The following is a 19,991-nucleotide window of genomic DNA, read 5'->3' on the forward strand; positions in this document are numbered from 1 at the left end:
TTCATTAACAGTCATGATAAACATCTGCCCAGTCCTTCCACCCTATAATTAACAGCATCTGTTCAAATACCAAAAGTGCTCCTTTGGTCACTTTATATTGCAAGATCACCAGCCATTACAGAAATATTCTCTTAACACAAGGACTTCAAATGGCATTTTGGTTTTACTGGCTTACAGAAAGGCCTACAGACTATTTGTGACCCTGGTGTGGGACCCTACTACCTTTCTGAAGTGCTCTTAGCTACTCTGGTGCTTCTATGAGGTGCTCCCCCAGTGGCAGTAGCATGGGAAGTGGTGTGGCTCAATCAAGGGCTTATGAGATGCTCATGGTCAGTGATCTCTCGGAGCTCATCCCTGAGAGGGCCCAGTTGTAGACTACAATAACGCGGCATCTGCTGGGCAGGCATTGGTTCAGGAAGTTATAAAGGTCCAGATATGAGAGATGGCCACCTTTTCCATTTCCATTACATGGCTGTCCTGCTACTAAGCTGCAGCTCAGCACTACTACTAATCTGTAGGAGAGCAGATACTGGGAGATTACTGAGCCAAGAGAAGCCTTTATTTATTTGAGCTCCCAGCCTGTTCAAGGCAGAGAGAATTGAGCCCAGGGCCTGCGTGACTGCTTTATGAGAATCCCTGAGAGATGCTATTACTAGTGTCGTGGACACGTGGAGGCAGGGGAAGCTCAGATGCAGTAGCCATTGAGGTGACCACATGGTCTATGGTTGACTGCAGAGTGTCAATGGCATGTGTGAGAACCCCACACATGTACTTCACCAGACTATCAGACATGTTTTCTGGAGCTCCCTGGAAGGCAGTCCAATACCTTCAGCAACTGTTGCAGACAGAAATCATCCTTTTTTAAATGCTGGGCCCCTGAAGTCTGCATCTCTGTCTTTTTCAGCAGAGCTGGCATGTGAGCAGGACCTCATTAGCTCTTTTCTTTGCCTTCCTTGCCACCTCCACCTGTTCCCGTTCACATGTGCTCAGTGAATCCCCCAGTGCAACCCCCTCACTATCTAAGTCATGCAGGATGCCGACGTCTGTTCTGATGCTTGGAATGGTAAGACCAAATGATGGTCTGTAGTTATCAAGGCTTTCATCTTCACTCTGTCTGGCATTAGCATCCAAGTATTCTGATAGACCTAGAAAAAAGAGAGGGGGACAAGGGTTCGCACGTAGTACCAATGGCAAGCACTTCCAATCAGTAGCAACATTATGCCATACCAGTGTCATGTTCAGCAGGTTAGTGAGTGCATGACTGAAAGAGTTAAGTAGAAGAAGAGTTGGAATGATGCCTACAAACCCTGCTGTGCCAGGCCTCTAGCTTCGCCATCTCCGACGCTGGCTGTTGTGCATCAATGTTACACTACAACAGCCTCTTTCATAGGGGTGAGTGCTTGTAGAGTGGGAAGACATCCCCCTGTGCTGGTCATCTCCTTTCTCTTGTGTGCCAGCTTCTCCTGCCAGAAGAGTGGAAGTGGGTAAATATATACCAAGTTTGAGCCAGCTTACCAGTGTGCCTGATGACAGGAAATAGCAGCAAGTGAGGCCAAGAGGATAAGTAGTTAGAATCAATGAATCATACAGCACAGAGGAGGCCATTCAGCCCATCGTGCCTGTGCTGGCTCTTTGAAAGAGCTATTCAATTAGTCCGACCTCCCCCTCTTTCTCCATAGCCCTGCAAATTTCTCCTTTTCAAGTATATATCCAATTCCTTTTTGAAAGTTACTACTAAATCTACTTCCACCAGCCTTTCAGGTAGATAACAACTCTATGCGTTAAAAAAAATCTCCTCATCTCCCATCTGGTACTTTTTCCAATTATGGAGCATGGAGGATTAGCAACGTTCGTCTCTCCATTTTCTCTGCTCACTCCGTTTCTCAACAGCATGGGGTGCCCAAATCTTGGGTGAGTTGCTCGCTCCTCTTAAAGGAAACCTGCACCCTCTTAAAGGCAGCCAGCACCTCTTATTTGCAAAAAATAAGATACGGAGTCTGAACGGAGATCAGACATCGCACACGTCAAACACAGATGCAGGTTTCATCCCTATGTTTACAAACTGATGAGTTATGTTAAAGCATTGAATAAAGATTGCACACTACTAAATCCCACATCCTCTAATCTGCACGCCAGACTCACCAATCTGGCATTTTGAGTTTGTACCAGGCCTGCGAGAGAGCGTGCACCAAGGTTCTCTGCTGATGCACTAGTGGCCTTGGTGTAAGAGGTGGACAGAAGGAGGGGCATCCTATATCCACAGGAGGGAAAGAGGCCCTCCTAACATAAGCTCCTGAGGCAGTGGGAGGCAGTAGGGGACGAAGTCATTGCCAGGCACATAGCACCACGAACATGGATGCAGTGCAGGAAGAAGTTCATTGCTTTGACATGAGCAGTCAAGGTGAGTGAGGTCAACTGTCAAGTGGCATCTCCTACCAACTGCACCACGCACTACACCCCATCACCCACCTACCAACAAACTCTTTCAATCAGTACTCAACTCTTCCAATAAGATGCTTCCTCTCACCTTCACACATTACTACTGTTGCAAGCCGCACACCCACAAGTCACAGGTCACACGCACTGGCATTTAGGCCCTCGAGCCTGTTCTGCCATTCAATAAGATCATGGCTGATCTGTGACCTAACTCCATATACCCACCATAGCCCCATATCCCTTAATACCCTTGGCTAACAAACATCTATCAATCTCAGATTTAAAATTCACAATTGAGTCAGCATCATCTACAGTTTGCGGAAGAGTGTTCCAAACTTCCCCCACCCTTTGCGTGTAGAAGCATTTCCTAACTTCACTCCTGCAAGTTCTGGCTCTAAATGTTGGGCTATGTACCCTAGTCCTAGTATTCAAGTATAGGAGACCTCCAAATACAGGTACAAATGCATCAGCAGCCAGAACCAATAATCTAGCAACTAACCTGTAAATCTTGCATGGTCGCTTTAAATAGCGCTGCGGGGGGGGGGTGGGGGGGGGGGGGTCCTCCAGGCTGTCTAGGACATGTTTAACTAGTCGTGGTTAAGACAGTGCGTTGGCTGCAGCATTAAGTGCCAAAATGGTGTCTATGCATTTAAATCAGCATTGCACACTGATCTAAAGCATATTCTCCTTACTTTACATGCTGCTGGTGTTCGTTATCTGTGCCTGCGCAAACCCCTTTACCAAGATGGCGTCCGACGCACGTCACGCTAGATGCGTACATCCCAGACGCCATTTTGGAAATTCAGGAGGCCGCGTAGCACCGAAACAACGGGCGCTACACGGCTGAATTTCTAGCCCATGATATCACAGTAATATCACATCATGCCTCAGAACATTTTTTTCTCACAGAAAAGCAAAAAAGAAAGCATAATGCATGCTTCACTATTGACTCAGTTGGTAACAAACTAGTAGGGAAAATAACCATGAATGAGATCAGATAAAGTAACACTTGTGGATATGTATGAATATTGGCCAAAAATACTTCCCATCACTGCACCCAACTATTACTTTAGCAACGATTAAGTGAGTGGGCAAAACTGTGCCGGATGGATTTCAACACAGGTAATTGTGAGATCATCCATTTTGGACCAAAAAAAGGATCGATCCAAGGATTTTTGAAATGGTGAAAATCTAGGTACAGTACAGATCCAAAGAAATTTAGGGGTCCATGTACAATTCACTAAAATGTAGTGGTCAGGTACAAAAAAATAATCAAAAAGGCTAATGGAATGTTATCCTTTATATGTAGAGGGCTCGAATATAAAGGGGAGGAAGTTTTGTTACTGCTATATAAAACCATGGTTAGACCACATCTGGAATACTGTGTACTGTTCTGGGCACCGCACCTTAGAAAAGATATATTGGCCCTGGAAGGAGTGCAGCGCAGATTCACCAGAATATTACCGGGGCTCCAAGGGTTAAATTATGAGGAGAGATTACATAAACTAGGCTTGTATTCCCTGGAATATAAAGGTTAAGGGGTGATGTGATTGAGGTTTTTAGGATTTTGCAAGGAATTGATAGGGTAGAGAAACTTTTTCTGTTGGTGGGGGAGTCTAGGACAAGGGGACATAACCTTAAAATCAGAGCCAGATCATTCAGGAGAGAAGTTAAGAAATACTTCTTCACGTAAAGGGAGGTAGAAGTGTGGAACTCTCTCCCACAAAAAGCAGTAGATGCTAGCTCAATTATTAATTTTAAATCTGAGATAGATAGCTTTTGGCTAGCCAAGGGTATAAAGGGATATGGAGCCAAGGCGGGTAAATGGAGTTAGGATACAGGTCAGCCATGATCTCATTGAATGGGAGAACAGGCTCAGACTCCTTTCCTATGTTCCTAACTCACAGCAGTCATATAAATGTACTTAAAAATGCTTACTTTTCTTACAGGAAAGAGGAAGAAAAATAAGAAAAAGTGTTAGAGATAAAGAGAGAGATTGAGACAACGAGAGAAAATATATGAGAACCGTACGCATAAAGACAGAGAAAGAAAGTAGGATACAGAAAGATTGGAAGATCAGCAGAAGGACTGAACAAGGGAGACAGAAAATAAGAGGGTGGGAAACAAAGAGAAAGTTACAGGATGATAGAGAGGAACTTTAAAAAAAATTTTGTTCATAAATAATACAGGAGGTCAATTCCCAATTAATATTTTATATACTTGACGAGATCTCTCCCTAAAAGCTTTCTTTCTAGACTCCAAAACATAAGCTTCGCTAATTTTCCTCATAATTCATTCCCTTTACACTTGGGACTAATCTTGTTCTTTTCTGTGCTTTTTCCAGTGTGTGTATGTCTTTTAATGGCATTGTGATTGAAACTGAACATATTAATCAAACTATGTTCTGGTCAGTATATCATAAAGCTTTTGTATAACTTCTGTAGACCTGTATTCTATTGTTTTGTCTATATATCTTACCATTTTATTAGGTTTTTTAATTGCTTCACTATATCGTCTAGGCATTGAAAGCGAACCTGTCCACTCTAAGTTTCCTTGCACTCATTCTAATCTATTCATTGTCTCATTCGAACCCTCATTTTTTAGCATTAAATTTCATTTGTCATTTGTCGTTCTAGTTACATAACCAACTTCTTGTAAATATTTAGTTGTGTTCTGCTATGTTAAATTCTCCCTATTTTTGTACCATCAGCAAATTTAACAAGCTTGGTCAGCTTATAGTAAGCAAATATGGCGACTTTTATTCAGTATCTGCTAATACCAGGATATTCTACGTTGTATTCTTTTTTAAATTTTCACTTATTAGTTCTAATAAGATGCCTGATATGAGGAAATAAAAATATAAAGAAAAACTTTGGGGCTCTTTTGTTTGAACAGAGATGATTAAGGGGTGATTTGATAGAGGTGTTTAATATTATGAAGCGATGGGACAGTGTAGAAAGAAACAGAGGGCCTGATTTTTACTTCGAGCCAGGAAGAGAGAGAGGCTGGGTAGATTTTCGCATGGGAAACCCAGAAGTGAAGTGAGCGCGACGGAATCTGCGATCGCAACTCAATTGAAGGCAATTAATTTTGCTTCTGGGTTTCGCGTCTCCATGGGTGTGATGCGTACCTGCATGATGCGATCTGAAGTCCATTATTTAAGGGACCAATACAAAAATGGGTTTTGGAGGAGAAAGGAGGAAGTGAAGCCATGGATTCACATTGTTACTTTGCCATGAATAATTCATATCACTTTCTGTTGTCTTCCAGGGTCTTCACGCGTAGAAGAATGTGGCGAGATGGATGACATCGATTCCACAGAGGACCTCATTATTGCTGAGGGTGCACCGTCACAGGACATCCAGCCATGCACCAGCACAGATACTGGCACTTCGGTGGGTCATGTTAGCCAGTTAGTTGGTTTGTTCACCAGGTGGTTCCCAACTCACAAGCAAGCACGAGCAGACACTGATGGCAGGGGCAGCTGTGGAGAGTCCGCGTCTGAGGGCACACTTCTCTCCAAGCTCTGCTCAGCTGGATACAGATGCTGAATCCTGGGGGCCATTGTTGAGAATGAGAATGATTGAGGTAAAGCTGCACCTTTGCAAGGTACTGGAAAATGTGCCACACACACTCTCCACAATAGCGGAAAGGAGGAGGAGTCCAACTCCAACATTAGTGGGTTGTTGTCATCGGTAATTGCAAGAATGTCTGCAATGGAGAGAGTGGCCGCCTCTACGGAGTTTCAAGCATGGCTCTTAAATGAGCCCATGCAGGCCATGACCACGGTCATGCATACTTTGGAAGCCAGCACGTCTGCCATCTTAAACAGGATGGCAGATACCTTATCTGTGGCCTTACAACGCAGCTTATATGTTCACCAACCTGAGTGATGGGAGTGATGTAGTGCTGGCCTGGGAGAGGGATGAAGGCAAAAGGGGACATGGAAGTGGGAACTCCCCACAAAGCACTCCCACATCTCACCCTTTGCCCTTCTCCTCAATCAGTACCCCTCAAAATGTTGCCTCCACTCCCGATGGCCGAGTCTGCCCCTGCACAGGTGCAGGTGGAGCATTCGTTGGAGGGGCCTTCATGGGCTCCAAAACCCAAAGATCATAGGCCAGAAGCATCTCAGCAGTCAGGGCAAGGATCTGAGCAACCTGCCATTACCTCTGCTGAAGCCACAGGGGATGCACAATATAGAAACGGTAGGAGGCGTAAGTATAAGCAATTGTAGTTCACCAAGGATAACACAAGGGTGTCTGAAGAAATGTTATGTTGTTAAGTCTTCTTTTTTCTATATTGGCACATGAAATTGATTATCACCACTTCCACGTCTTGGCCACGATTACGACCTGAGTGTCAAGTCGACCTTTCATTTGCATGGTGATGAAATGCCATTACATGACGGTACCCATTGGGAAGATGTGTAATGGGTGTATGAGAGGTTGAAGGACTGTTTTGTGCAGAGGTGGTGGTGGTGGTTGTGCCAGGCGGCCATGAATATATTAATATCTTTATTTTGCCACTTTTATTATGAGAACCCGTGAGAGGGTGAGGGCATCCCTGACATCCCAGGCATCAATTTGCCAGATTGTCTGGCGGTGGGTGACCCATCTTCATCTTCCTCCTTGTCCTCGTCGTCATCCTTTTCCTCTTCAATGTTGTCACCAACAGAGAATGATTGATGAGTGCCTTCGTCCTCCTCCACCTTTAAACCGTTCTGCTGCACTATGTTGTACAGGACACAGCGCACCACGATTATTCTGGAGCCCCTTGCCGGGGTACTCAAGGGCACCTCCCGAACCATCCAGGCACCAGAAGCGCATCTTCAACATGGCTTGCTCAATGACACACCTAGTGGTCATGTGGCTCTGCTTGTATCGCTCGTGTCTCATTGGTGGGGTTCTTCACGCGTGTCAAGAGCCACGTTTGCAGGGGGTATCCCTTGTGTCCAACGAGCCAGCCCTTAAGTCCGTCTCCTGTTTGGAAGCGGTCTGGAATGTTGGACTGAAGCAGAATGAAGGGAATCTGGCGCACACCTGTAGAAATCTCTTCCTGTGGTCGCGCACCAGCTGTGCATTGATGGAGTGATAGCCTTTTTGGTTAATGAAGACTCCTCGTTCTTGTGGTGGTCCTCGGATTGCCACTTGTGTGCAATCGATTGCGCCCTGCACTCATGGGAAGCCAGCCAGAGAGGTGAAATCTGCTGCCCATTCATTCTGGCTGATGTCGTCATGGGGAAGTTCACGTAATCAGACGCCCTGGCAAACAACCCATCTGTTACCTGCCTTATACACTTATGTGCAGACGATTGACACATCTTGGAGATATCACTGGCTGCCACCCTGGAAGGATCCAGAGGCAAATGGATTGAGGGCAGTGGTTACTTTTACTGTGACAGGCAGTGCGTAGTCACCAGGTCCAGCGGGGAGCAGCTCTTCCTCAAGGAGGCTGCAGATGTCTGCGACCAACTGCCGACTCAATCTGAGCCTGTGCAGGTGCTACTCCTCAGAGAAGTCCAGGAAATTCAGCTTCTGCTTGTACACCCTCTCACATGGGTATTGGCTCCTGCGACCTTGGTCCCTCTGTTGCTCCCCTCTCTGCTGTTCTCCAGGTTCTTGTTGCGCACCTCTCTCTTGTGCATCTGCAGATCTGAACACAGCACAACGTGGCTGTCATTTTCCTCGTCTTCAGACGTCCTCTGGAATACATCCATTGTGCCTCCATCCTGATCTTGTCAGTTTGAGAGGCTTCAAAGTTTTGCTAAAGATGTCTCAACACAAGAATTTTCAACCTCAACAAAGAACTCTCAGTCTCAATACAGGAACTCTCAGCCAAACGTTTGCCTCAGAGAAATGAGAGACCAGCTGCAATACCTGAGCTTTTATTGAAACGTGTCAATCACAGGTTTAAAGGGCCAAATCAACTTCTGCATGAATCTCGCCTCCGTTTCACTGGCGAGATTCAGAAGTTATGGAACTGCACTTCAGTTGTGCAGCACCCATTTGGAAGCGGCACTGAAGGAGAGAGCCTGTTGAAAAATGTAAACGTTTCCCTGGTTCCTTAGCCTCGAATGTAATTTGGAGTGAGAGGTTAGCTATGTGCTGGCGGGGCAAGCTGTAGTCTCACCTTGACTTGCCAACGTGTTTCATCTTGTCCAGAACAGTAGAACCAGAGGACACGGCCTGCACTTGAATGGAGGTAAATTCAAAACAAATTTGCAGAAATGTTGGGCCAGAATTTGCTGGCAAAGTAACTGTGAATTTAATGCGCATGCCATTATTAATGTGTAAATTGTCCAGCAAGTTGTGGTCAGGAAGAGATACTCCGTAAATTGTGAATCGCCACAAGTTGCTGGACGATTTGCTGTTAGCCTCACGAAAATGGCAGCTTGTCCTCAATCTCCCCATGAATTTCAAGAAATTGCTGCATTTGCACATTGATTGACAATTAAACTCGCCGCAGAAAGTTAAGGCTGGTACTTAACAGCGTAAGTGCCTTTTTAATGTGGAGATTTATATTCCTGCAATGCCATTCAACCTCTCTGGCCCAGAAGGGAACAATTGAAACTGTGGACTCTCATTCCTACAGGTAGTAAATTGTTGTTAGAGATTTTTTAAAATTTAAGTTTTGAAATTTTTTCCTTACTTTTTCTTTCTGTCTCTTTTTACTCTCCCTCTTAATCCATTCTTTCTTTCCCTCTCTTTATTTCTCTTTCTGTACCAGATTTGCCTTTAATTCACTCTATTTTCTTCTCCGTCGTTCCTCTGTTTTTTTCTCAATCCTCAAATCTCATTGGTTATGGAGATAGACTGTTGGTCCCATCGTTCACCAAGTTCCCCGATGTCCCATTGCCCTGGCTGCACCGTTATCAGCTCACACTTCCAGCAACCTGCAGCACAAACATTTTTCGAGCTGAAGAGTGAGGGAAAAAGTCCACTAATGGTGCAAGCCACGAGATGCCCCACTCCAGCAAATTCGAGGCCATTATTTCAGTGAGTGAGTGGTAAATCTATGGAGCAGCTCCCTATGGAGATGATGGCAAGGGATAGTATTGATCCATTCAATTGCAAATTAGATAGATGTCTTTCAGAAAATAATATGTTGGGATACACTATTTGAATAATTCGAGGTATGGCATATGGTAAGTGTAGCATGCTTGGCGGGAACGGGTGACTTTGGACCTATGATTCCCAAAGCTCTCCACCACTGTGGGATTTCCTCACTTTATGTTTGGGTCTGCTGTAGACTAATTGATAGAGATTGATTGCCATGAATAGCCAATAACTCCACTATTATTTTATCATACGACCACCAGGATGGTAGAAGGCGAAGTAGTTGGACCTTGATTTTTTTGGTCTAGTAATTTCTATTTTCCATTTGATCCAACTAGCCCATTTCTACCACTGACTATGGATATCTGCTCTACCGTGGACTCTATCCAAACTCTTTAGCCATTTGAAGAAAAATTCTGGAAAGTTTCTGCCCTCCCGCAAAGATAAACCAAGCAAAACTTGTGGCTATCTATCGATAGTCTACATGTACATCTACATCCTATATGTACATCCTTGATCATTCTATTTTCTCAACAACTCAGGAATCATCACAATTCACATTGCATTTGATCATCTGCAACTTAATTTACTATTAAAACCCGTAATCCTTTTCCTAACAGTCAACTCATTGTTTTAGTTTTTGAAAGATGTTCTTCAGAGCTTTTACTACTTTATCTGGCAGTCTAATCTGAAAGTCCATGATTCTGTTGGAAAACATTTTATTCTAATCTCATCTTACACTGAATCTTGTTAACTTTGTATTTGTATCCTCTAGCTCTGCATTCATGGTCCAAGTTAAATAACCTACTTGAATCTACATTAAAAATCTGGACAGTGTTTCCTATCAATCTGCTTTTCTATAATACAAACAATTTCAGTTGAGTTTTTCTGAATAACCTAATCTCAGAATTATCATTCTATTCTTTTTTGAAGCCTCTTCGATGCATTAATGTCCTTCTGACACTAGGGTGTCAAAACTTGTATACAGCATTCTAAATATGGCATCACCAATGATCTGTTCCAAGTGAGAGTAACTTGCTTTTCACTTGTAAGGGCTGATTTTGCTGGGGCCCATCGAAATGATCATTATGGGGTGGATTTTGTTCGATAGTGCGATAGTGTAAATCAATGAAGTCAATGAAAATAAAAATCGGGGGAGATGTATAACAGGCTGCAGATTCCTATCACTTGCTTTGCACTATTGCCCAAAGTCAAAATGACCCCCTATGTGAGGGCAGTGCACTGAAATGGCACTGTGTCTAACCACTTCCCTGTGCCTCGATTTCTTCTTGAGGCTAATTTGCATATCATGGGCATTATGTGGGTGGGCACTAAGACTTATTGGGCACAGTCATGATGTCACAGGTAATTGAAGAGGTGTTGTGGGCCTGTGGCTGCTTAAAGGGGCTGGATTATTCACGGGCCTTGGGAGAGTCTGTAGAGCGAACAAGGAAGCCTAAGCTGAAGTGAGTGTGGAAGCCTATAACTTGCAGCCAAGTATCCTCGATTGCTTCTGAGACCTGACATTTGCCAGGAGATAATATTTAAAGGAGCAATGCAAAGGAGCAAGATTTCAAAGCAGCAGTAAGAACAGTTTGCATACATGCTGGTAAGGGAGACTGGTTGCAGAAGGACACCTTACTTTGATGATGAGGCAATTGAACAGCTGTTGCAGGAACTGTAGCAAAGGCGAGATTCCCTGTTTCCTCACCATGGAAGAAAGATCATGAAGATGGTGGCCTGCTGGGCACGGTAAGAGATGGCTTGAGGGTATTGACAGCAGCAGCAGCAGCACCGTGCCAAGGATATGAGAACAACGCAAAGAAAATAATGACCTTGCCAGGTTGTAGAAAGTAGCGTGAACTTTTGCACAGTTTTAAAAATGTTGTGAGACATGTGGCAAAAACCTGTTTCCTATCACTCAATGTAACCTCGAAGAGTTGACATGCAGCAGCCACATTAAATAGCATAATGAAAGGATGGTACAGTCTCATACACAATAAGGATTCACTCAGTAGTCACAAGTCACACACATTCCACACAATTATCTGCAAGGATCTAATACATGAAAGACCAGTAAAGCAGCACCACCTTCACAGTAGCTGTAACTACTTCTGAATGCAAAGGGAAGAGGTGCTGTTAATACTGTAGGGGGACCATGATGCTGCAGTAAGTCAAGAAAGGGTTATATATCTCAGCAGGAGAAGGTGGCATTTAGCAGAAAGCAGGCCACAGCTAATGGAAGAGGACCCACTCCACTTCAGGAAGTCATCCAATAGAACTCAAGCAATGCAACTTGACAGAGGTAGCAGAAGATTGTCACGTCGGTGAGCAAGTCCCCCACTGAAGGTTAATAATTCTCTTTCCTTCCTTTCCTCCCAGTCCTGGCCAAAGTATCTGAAAATGTCAACTTGCAGGAGCATCCCATAGAGGTGAGAGTGATGTTGAATCCCATGAGTACACATTCACCTATTAACTTGCTTTTATGTTTGTCCCTTTTTATGTCTCCCTAGAACAACAGAGCAATGAGAAGCCTCCCCCCCCCCCACCTCCCCCTGCAATGAAACTTGCAGGAAGCACCTCATCAGGCACCCTTTCACATTTCTAAGAGTTGTTTTGCAGCATCCCAGTTACATGCACTCAGGGGCATATAGATGGAGATTATGAGGGGAGCAATGAGGTGGAATCACTGAATACTGGAGAGCAGGTATAGGAAGAACAGGAGGGAGAACAAGATTAGGCCCCTCATCGGAGTATGAGTCGCTTCTAGCAGGGTGGGCAGTGGACATCAATCTCCCTGGTTCTGCATTTTTAAAAATAATTATTTTTCATCATGCTAGATTGTTGCAGTTATTGGGTGATGTCCCTATCAGCTTCCAGACCATGGTGATAAGTGTGGAGGAATCCACATCCCACACATGTAAAGTGCTGACGCACAGCATTGAAAGCATGCAGACATTCTCAGAATGAATGGCAGCTCCAGGGCCATCTGCTGTATTGCACCTCACAGCTGAGGCCTTGTTGCCAGTTTTACTTCTTTCATGAATGCTCAGAGTGGTGCAATGCAGGCCCTTGGCTGTACTGTGGCATCCTTCATGGACAGGCTCATATAAGAGGTAGCTCAAACATCATGTTTATGAAAATCCTGTCATGGGGACTACTGCCTCTTAGAACTATGGCCAGAGAGGTCAGGAGAAGGGGATGGTTGGAACAGACTGTGGATATCAGTGCTGTGTGTCCAGGTGACTCCAATTTCACTGCTATCAGTCTCCCCTCCATTACAGTGACACGCTACTGCTGTTCTTCTCCCATGTTCCTGCCTCAAAGAAATCACTTAAAGCATTAGACTAATCAGCCAAACACAAAAGGAAGATCAGGTGAGTTCCAAACCACCGTGTGATCCTCCCCATCAAATTTTCCTTTCTGGGCTCCGTCCAGACAACACTAAATTCCCAGGTGGGAAATATGAAAATCTACCCCATTATGTGAGCTGTGCAGAAGCCTGGCATTCACCTACATTGTTTTGTGCCTGTAATCGCACACTATCTGCACACTGAGTAGTATCTGTTATGATTCATGTAAAGGGCATTTCTGCTGTTGGAGCTCTCAGAGCCACATGGGTGCCATCAATTACACCTACACCCTGGGCAAACCAGCAAGATGTCAAAAACCAAGGACATGTGCATGCTGTTTCCTGGCATCCATTCCAAAAACTATGCAGTTATTTGTCCTGGCAAAGAGGACATCAGTGACCTGGTGGATGCATCTGTGCACCACTGACCGGCTGACGCAGCTAATGCCCCCTCTGGTTCACTGAAACCGTCCAGTGGCAAAAAACTTGAGTGTCATAACTTTTACTAGCACAGAAAGAGCTGTGGAGGCACAAGACCATTTTTAAAAGTCCCCTTCCAACAAGTGACATAGTTCTTTGACTAACTCCAAGCTAAACTGGAGTCTCTTTAAGCATTGCTTTTCTGCGAAGTCCAGGATTATCTGCCTTAGTCTGTACACTCTTTCAGCAGGCTACCTCCAAGTCAGTACCTTCTCCTCTGCTGTTGTCTCACTGTCCTTGCATCTAGCAATGCTTCCTGCTCAAGGACACATAAATCCTACGCCTTAGACTGGTGTCCTCCCAGCAGCCAAAAACGGCACAACAAATAATGAGTACAATTCCTCTACTTCCAAATTAGCAAAATTCTTATCTCAGTTGTAAAATATCTGCCACTTGCACAATCTGCTAACTCAGGCCTCACAACATCAAAACCATTCTTTAATATTTCACAGCAATCCCTTTTGATGCAGTTGTTTGCCCATGACCTTTGAGTGGTGTTGGAGCAGGAAATCGAATCGCAAGTCATTGTGATGTCACAAACACAGCTGGATATGAATACCTACATCCTGTTCAGGTGCTGCAATGCAGGCCTCTCAAAATAATATGGCAGAAAGCTTGTCGGAGCTTTATAGGAGTGGAGACCCAGTGTCATGGGTCTCTTCTCATATCTTTGGCTCAATGTGCCTCTTCTACAGGCACTCTTGGGTGTTAGGGCCAGTAAAATCGGCCTTGTAGTCTTATGTCCTTGAGACGCATCCCAGAAGATGATGAGCCTTATTGATAGCAGTTTTACATCGACTGACTACTTTCAATGAATGGCCAATAATCAGATTCTTTTCCTTTTCCCCTTTTCCAATGGAGATCCCTTCTTTCTCTAAATATATATCATGTTTTCAATTCCAATATGATAACTTTATTTTTATCTCCACCACTTAGCCCATTGACTTAACTTAAGTTTTGGTTCTAAAGCCATCATCTAAAACACTAATTTAGAGAAACGAACCCACGGGCAATATGAAACATTCAGTGAAAAGATGCAGTGCTAGGACAAAGCAAAACTGTTGGCTGGAAAATTGCTGCTATAAAATGTGGGCAATTTGAGAGTTAATGTTACTTACTTCTCTATGCTAATATGATAAATTCCATATAGAACATCTAAATGCTTCAAATATCCCAGTAGTGGGCAATTTTCTTGACCTTTGCCCCCGGGGAACACCCAGGGTGCAAGAAGTCAGGTAAAAGTGGATGGAGATCTGTTCTTCCAGTTCGCTGCGCCTTTATGTTTGTTGGGATACCCAGAACTGTCCCCGAGGGAAGCAGCATGAAGCAGCTCGTATTACTCAGGGGCTAATATTAATCTCACATTAGTACTGGCACGAGGTACGAAATTGATTCATCAGGAAACCCCTGAATCAAACAACTGAACCAATACATCGACCTCAGGGATAAGTTTTATCTCCAGATTGATTTGGAGGTGTTTGGGGACCTGCAAGTATAATTCTAAAGCCAGTCTTGCCATTTAAGGAATGGGAAAAAACTGAGTGAAGCTGGTGACTTGGGAGAATGCGACCGTGTACTGTATTGATTTTTTGGTATCCAGTTAGCAGAGCTGCCCAGCTGTACAAATGAGGCAGCTCCACTGAGGAAACTTGGTTTGAATGCAGAGCCTAGTGGCAGCTCCATAGTTTAGCATGAGCACGATGACATAAAATTCCTGCAATGACTTGATTGAGAAATTCCATGTGTAAAACTGTCATGTTATTTTTAACTAAAAGCATATTATTTGCCCATAACATACATTTCAGAATGTATTAGATACAAGTCTAAATTACTTTCTTGATTTTTCTAATCAACTGATAAACTTCAGTGCGAGAACATTATACAATGCCTTTAGTCAGATGACTTCTCCAGTCTCACTGCAATGGGAGTAAATCACACACTAGAAAATCACTTTCAGAAAGATGGAACTGGAAAAGAAATTAGAGTTTAAAGCATTCTATGAACCAATAAAACAAAAAGTGTTATGATAAGCCAATTTGGAATAATTTTAAGAAATTAATTATTTACACTGACTAGATATTGATTGTCAGAGAATTACTAGGTGTTATGGAATAGAACGACCCCTTTCAGTGAACAATTAGCAGGTTACCATTTATAAAAGTGAAAATTCTGGTCATTAATTGTTTGTTTAAGTGCACAATGTACGACAGAGAGCAAAATGACACACTTCGACCAGAATTACACTGATTAATGAGTACCAACAGCCTGTACATTATTTTCATCACAATGACTCCAAGCACAACTGATGACAATGTTCAATGTTATCACGTGTTGGCAAAAAACAAAATAAAAGGTGGAAAAACAGTAAATGTTGGAGATAAACAACATGTCCATCAGCACCTGAGAAGAGAAAAGACAGGTCAATGTTTCAGGTAGAAACCGTGGGGTAGATTTTCTGGTCGGTGGAATTGTTTTTGCCGATGCAAAACAAGCCTGCAGGAGTCAGGAAATCGGTAATCAATTTTGCTGGCCCCCGTGCTGGAATCGTGCAGCACTTAAATTTTTGGCCATTCTTTCAGGCTGTTGTAAAGTGCTCCTGTGTGAGCTTCATTACTTTGTGCAGTCTTTAGTACATTATATCGAAATAAATCTTTGCATAATATTTCATTGTCTGACAAGATTGCACACTGCGCACAACCTGCCCATGTGTAGAGGGCAGATTGAGAAGCTCCATGTGGAAGACGGCTACAAAACAGAAAACAGAGGGTAGGAGTTAAGGCAAGTTCCTTGGACTGGAAGAAAGTGGGAAATGGCGTCCCATAGGGAACTGTGCTGGGACCATAGCTGTTAACCACATATATATATTTGGACTCAGAAATTGGAAGTATGGTGTTCAAATATGCAGATGTTACCAAATTGGTTGGGGGTTGGGGGGGTATAGCTAATGTGGAGGACAGCACCAAAATACAGGAAGACATAAACAGGCTTGCAGAGTGGCCGGCTAAACGGCAAATGTATTTCAAAAGAGCGAAGTGTGAGGTAGTTTATTTTGGTAGGGGGAATACGGAGGCCACTTTTTCCGTGAAAAGTAAGAAACTAAATGCAGGAGCAAAGAGATTTGGCAATACAGATACATAGAACACTAAAAGTAGCTACACAAGTTGATAAGGTCATAAAGAGTGCAAACAAAATACTGGGGCTCCTTTCTAGAGGAATAGAATACAAAAGCAGGGAGGTAATGTTAAATTTATATGGAACCTTGGTTAGACCACACTTGGGAGTACTGTGTGCAGTTCTGGTCTCCGTTCTACAAAAAGCACTCCATACTACAAATACGGAAGCACTGGAGAAAGTGCAGGAAAGCCTTACAAGATATTACCAGAATTGAGAGGATGCGACTATCAGGAAAGATTGAGCAGGCTGGGGCTCTTTTCTCTGGAAAGGCCTTTAAATTTATGGAGGAGTTCAATAGGGTGGATGTACAGAAACTGCTTCCACTTGTGGATGAGTTCGGAACAAGGGGGCACAAATATAAGATAGCCACTAACAGATCAAATAAAGAACTTAGGAGGAATTTCCTTACACAGAGAGTGGTGAGAATATGGAACTTGCTGCCACTTGGAGTGGCTGAAGCAGATAGCATTGATGCATTTAAGGAGAGGCTTCATGCATATATGAGGGAGAAGGGAATAGAGGGATATGGAGGTAGGGTGGGAAGAGGTAATTAGAGTGGGAGGAGGCTTGAGTGGAGTATAAACACCAGCACAGACCAACTGAGCCTAATTACCTGTTTCTATGCTGTAGATTCTATGTAATTCTTTGTCTTGGCATCTGATTACACCCTGCAAAGCACATTGGGATGGTTTTCTACATTAAAGGCGTGACATTGGCTGTGCTCATTGCTCCACTCTACCACCTGCTCCCTGATCTTGGAAAATCTACTCCCCTACGTCAGGACCTGAAATGTTAGCTACAGCTACCAAAACCCTGGTTGGACTACACCTGGAGTACTGTGTTCAGTTCTGGGCACCACACCTTAGGAAAGATATATTGGCCTTGGTGGGAGTGCAGCGTAGATTTACTAGAATGATACCTGGTCTCCAAGGGTTAAATTACGAGAAGAGATTACACAATCTAGGGTTGTATTCCCTGGAATTTAGAAGATTAAGGGGTGATTTGATCGAAGTTTTCAAGATGTTAAGGGGAACTGATAGGGTAGATGGAGAGAAACTATTTCCACTGGTTGATGAGTCTAGGACTAGGGGACACAGCCTAAAAATTAGAGCCAGGATATTCAGGAATGAAGTTAGGAAACACTTCTACATGCAAAGGGTAATAGAAGTTTGGAACTCTCTTCCGCAAACGACACTTGATGCTAGCTCAATTGATAATTTTAAATCTGAGATTGACAGATTTTTGTTAACCAAAGATATTTAGGGATATGGGGTTAAGATGAGTGTATGGAGTTAAGTCACAGATCAGCCACAAATTCACTGAATGGCGGAACAGGCTCGAGGGGCTAAATGGCCTACTCCTGTTCCTATGTTCCTATCTTTTCAGATGTTGGTGGACCTGCTGCGTATTTTTAGCATTTTCATATTTAATTTGGAATAGTGGATCTCCTATGATGATGCTTATGGTAAATGAGAAGAATGCTGTTTTATGAGAGGGGCATCATCCCCATGCGACACAATGGACAGAACTTTCAACTTTGGTGGGGGCATAAAAAGGGCAGTAGCAGAGTGGCCGTCCATCATACACCTCGCCTGTTTTTCTTTCCGATGACTTAAAAGGAAAGGAAAGTTGGGTGTGGTGTATAACGGGGGGCCGATCTGCTACTACCCATTTTGCATCTCCGCTGAAGTTGAAAATTCCAGTGAATCTGTTAACTAATAAGTCTCCTGAAGGCCAGAAGATCTTATTATTGTATAGACACATCCTGAGATTGATGAGAGGCCAATTAGACTGAGACAGATGCTGCAGCCTATTAGATATTTTCTGCTGCTGGGGTAGCTTCCCTGTAGATTGCTCTTTTTATACTTTTAAAAAAATGTGACATAAGAATTTGCATGTGTGACAAAGTGTGAAACCTAAAATGGGATGGACACATTGTAAAACTTTTATTTGTATAGATTTTCAGCATTTGCAATTTTGTTTTATGTTTACTCCCAAAAAGATGATCCTTCTTCAAGAGCCCAAATTGCCAAGTTAGTAATAAATATGATTGCTCCTTCCAGAAGGGGGACAGCTCTCTCATTCACATGCAGCTCATGAACTATTCAATCCTCCTCACCTGCAGGATACATTCCAATCCCAACAATTAAAATGGTACATGTGATCCACGTGTTATGTAAAACTGAGATTGGAGACATGAAAAAAAATAAACACAAAATGCCCCTATTGGTTTCACACTCCTGATTTGCCAGCAGTTTTGCTTCTGTACCTCTAATATCCCTGTGATACAACGGTGCTGATAATGCATTTAAAAAAAATATCAACAAATATCAACAGATTCTCTTCCAAAATTGGATTTTATGAAAACAAATTGTACTAAGTGTTCCCCTTCTTCCATTTGCTTAGTAACAGAATGAAATGGACGTACTCCATGATGTCAGGGTCATCTTCCTTGCATTGGTATGAGAATGATCAATCTGTCTTCTAACCATTCATGATCTGTCTTCCTTTTATTTAGTCTGTACTGTGTTTTTGCTCTGGTATAGACATTAGCTTTATACAGCAAATATTTCAACATTTGTTCCTTGCTGTCTCATGCAGACATTCCAGCACAACAGTTTAGTTTTGTAAATATGCAAGACTGACTTAGTCTTGTGCTAGTCATATAGAGGTCAATAGCTAAACTGAAAATATTACAATAGAATTTTTTGAGTGTAATGATAAGTGCAGAGGTGAATAATTTTAATGTAACCTTATTATGCCTTTATTACCTAAAGGTTTGACTTTACAAATGCTCTCCTGGCTGGCCTCCCTGCTTCCACTCTACACAAGTTGCAACTCATCCAGAATGGGGCTATTCAGGCTATTATCTGCTTACAGCCTGATTACTTTAGTTACCCCAGTCCTCACCAGGCTCCATTGGCTCCTGGTGTTCCAACAAATCAATTTCAAAATCCTTATAATCACCTTTAAATGCTCCATGGCCTTATCTGACCATACTCAGTGACCGCTTTCAGCTTCATGTCGCTCTCGCATCCTTTACTCATCTAAGATTGATCTACCCTTTGTTAGTCATCTTGTCCTATGCCTCTGGAATATTCTTCCAAGATCTCTTCACCTTGCCTCCTCCCTGCTTTCAAAAGCACAATTGAGACTTTTCTTTTCAACTGTTTTTTTAGATCTTCCCTCTAGTCCATTCTATTGATTCTCCTTTCCACCGAGCATCCATTTTCATTTAGAATTTCTTTCCGAAATGAAAAGTGCAATATAATACAAGTTACAGTTGTTATTGTAAGGTGCTCCTTTCAGCAATTCAATTCAATTCAATTCAATTCAATTCTTCCCATACAAAATGTTATTGTTACCCTGCCTCACAGGCCTGTCATTAAGACTCTTAAAGTTGCCATAGAAGCACTTAGTTGATGTGAATTATCAGCCAGTCAATGAGCAGCTTCTTATGGTTCAACACTCTAACTGAGATGTATCTGTGA

At 43.1% G+C, this 19,991-nt stretch overlaps 1 protein-coding gene across 2 annotated transcripts in view; it reads right to left on the minus strand.

Moving 5' to 3' along the window:
- The window catches only part of LOC137323031 (progesterone receptor-like), a 268,780-nt gene that overhangs the window by 24,873 nt on the left and 223,916 nt on the right, over positions 1-19,991 (minus strand). The gene's annotated exons all lie outside the window — the stretch shown is intronic.

This window comes from Heptranchias perlo, chromosome 6, assembly GCF_035084215.1.
Source record: "Heptranchias perlo isolate sHepPer1 chromosome 6, sHepPer1.hap1, whole genome shotgun sequence".
NCBI classification, from domain to species: domain Eukaryota; kingdom Metazoa; phylum Chordata; class Chondrichthyes; order Hexanchiformes; family Hexanchidae; genus Heptranchias; species Heptranchias perlo.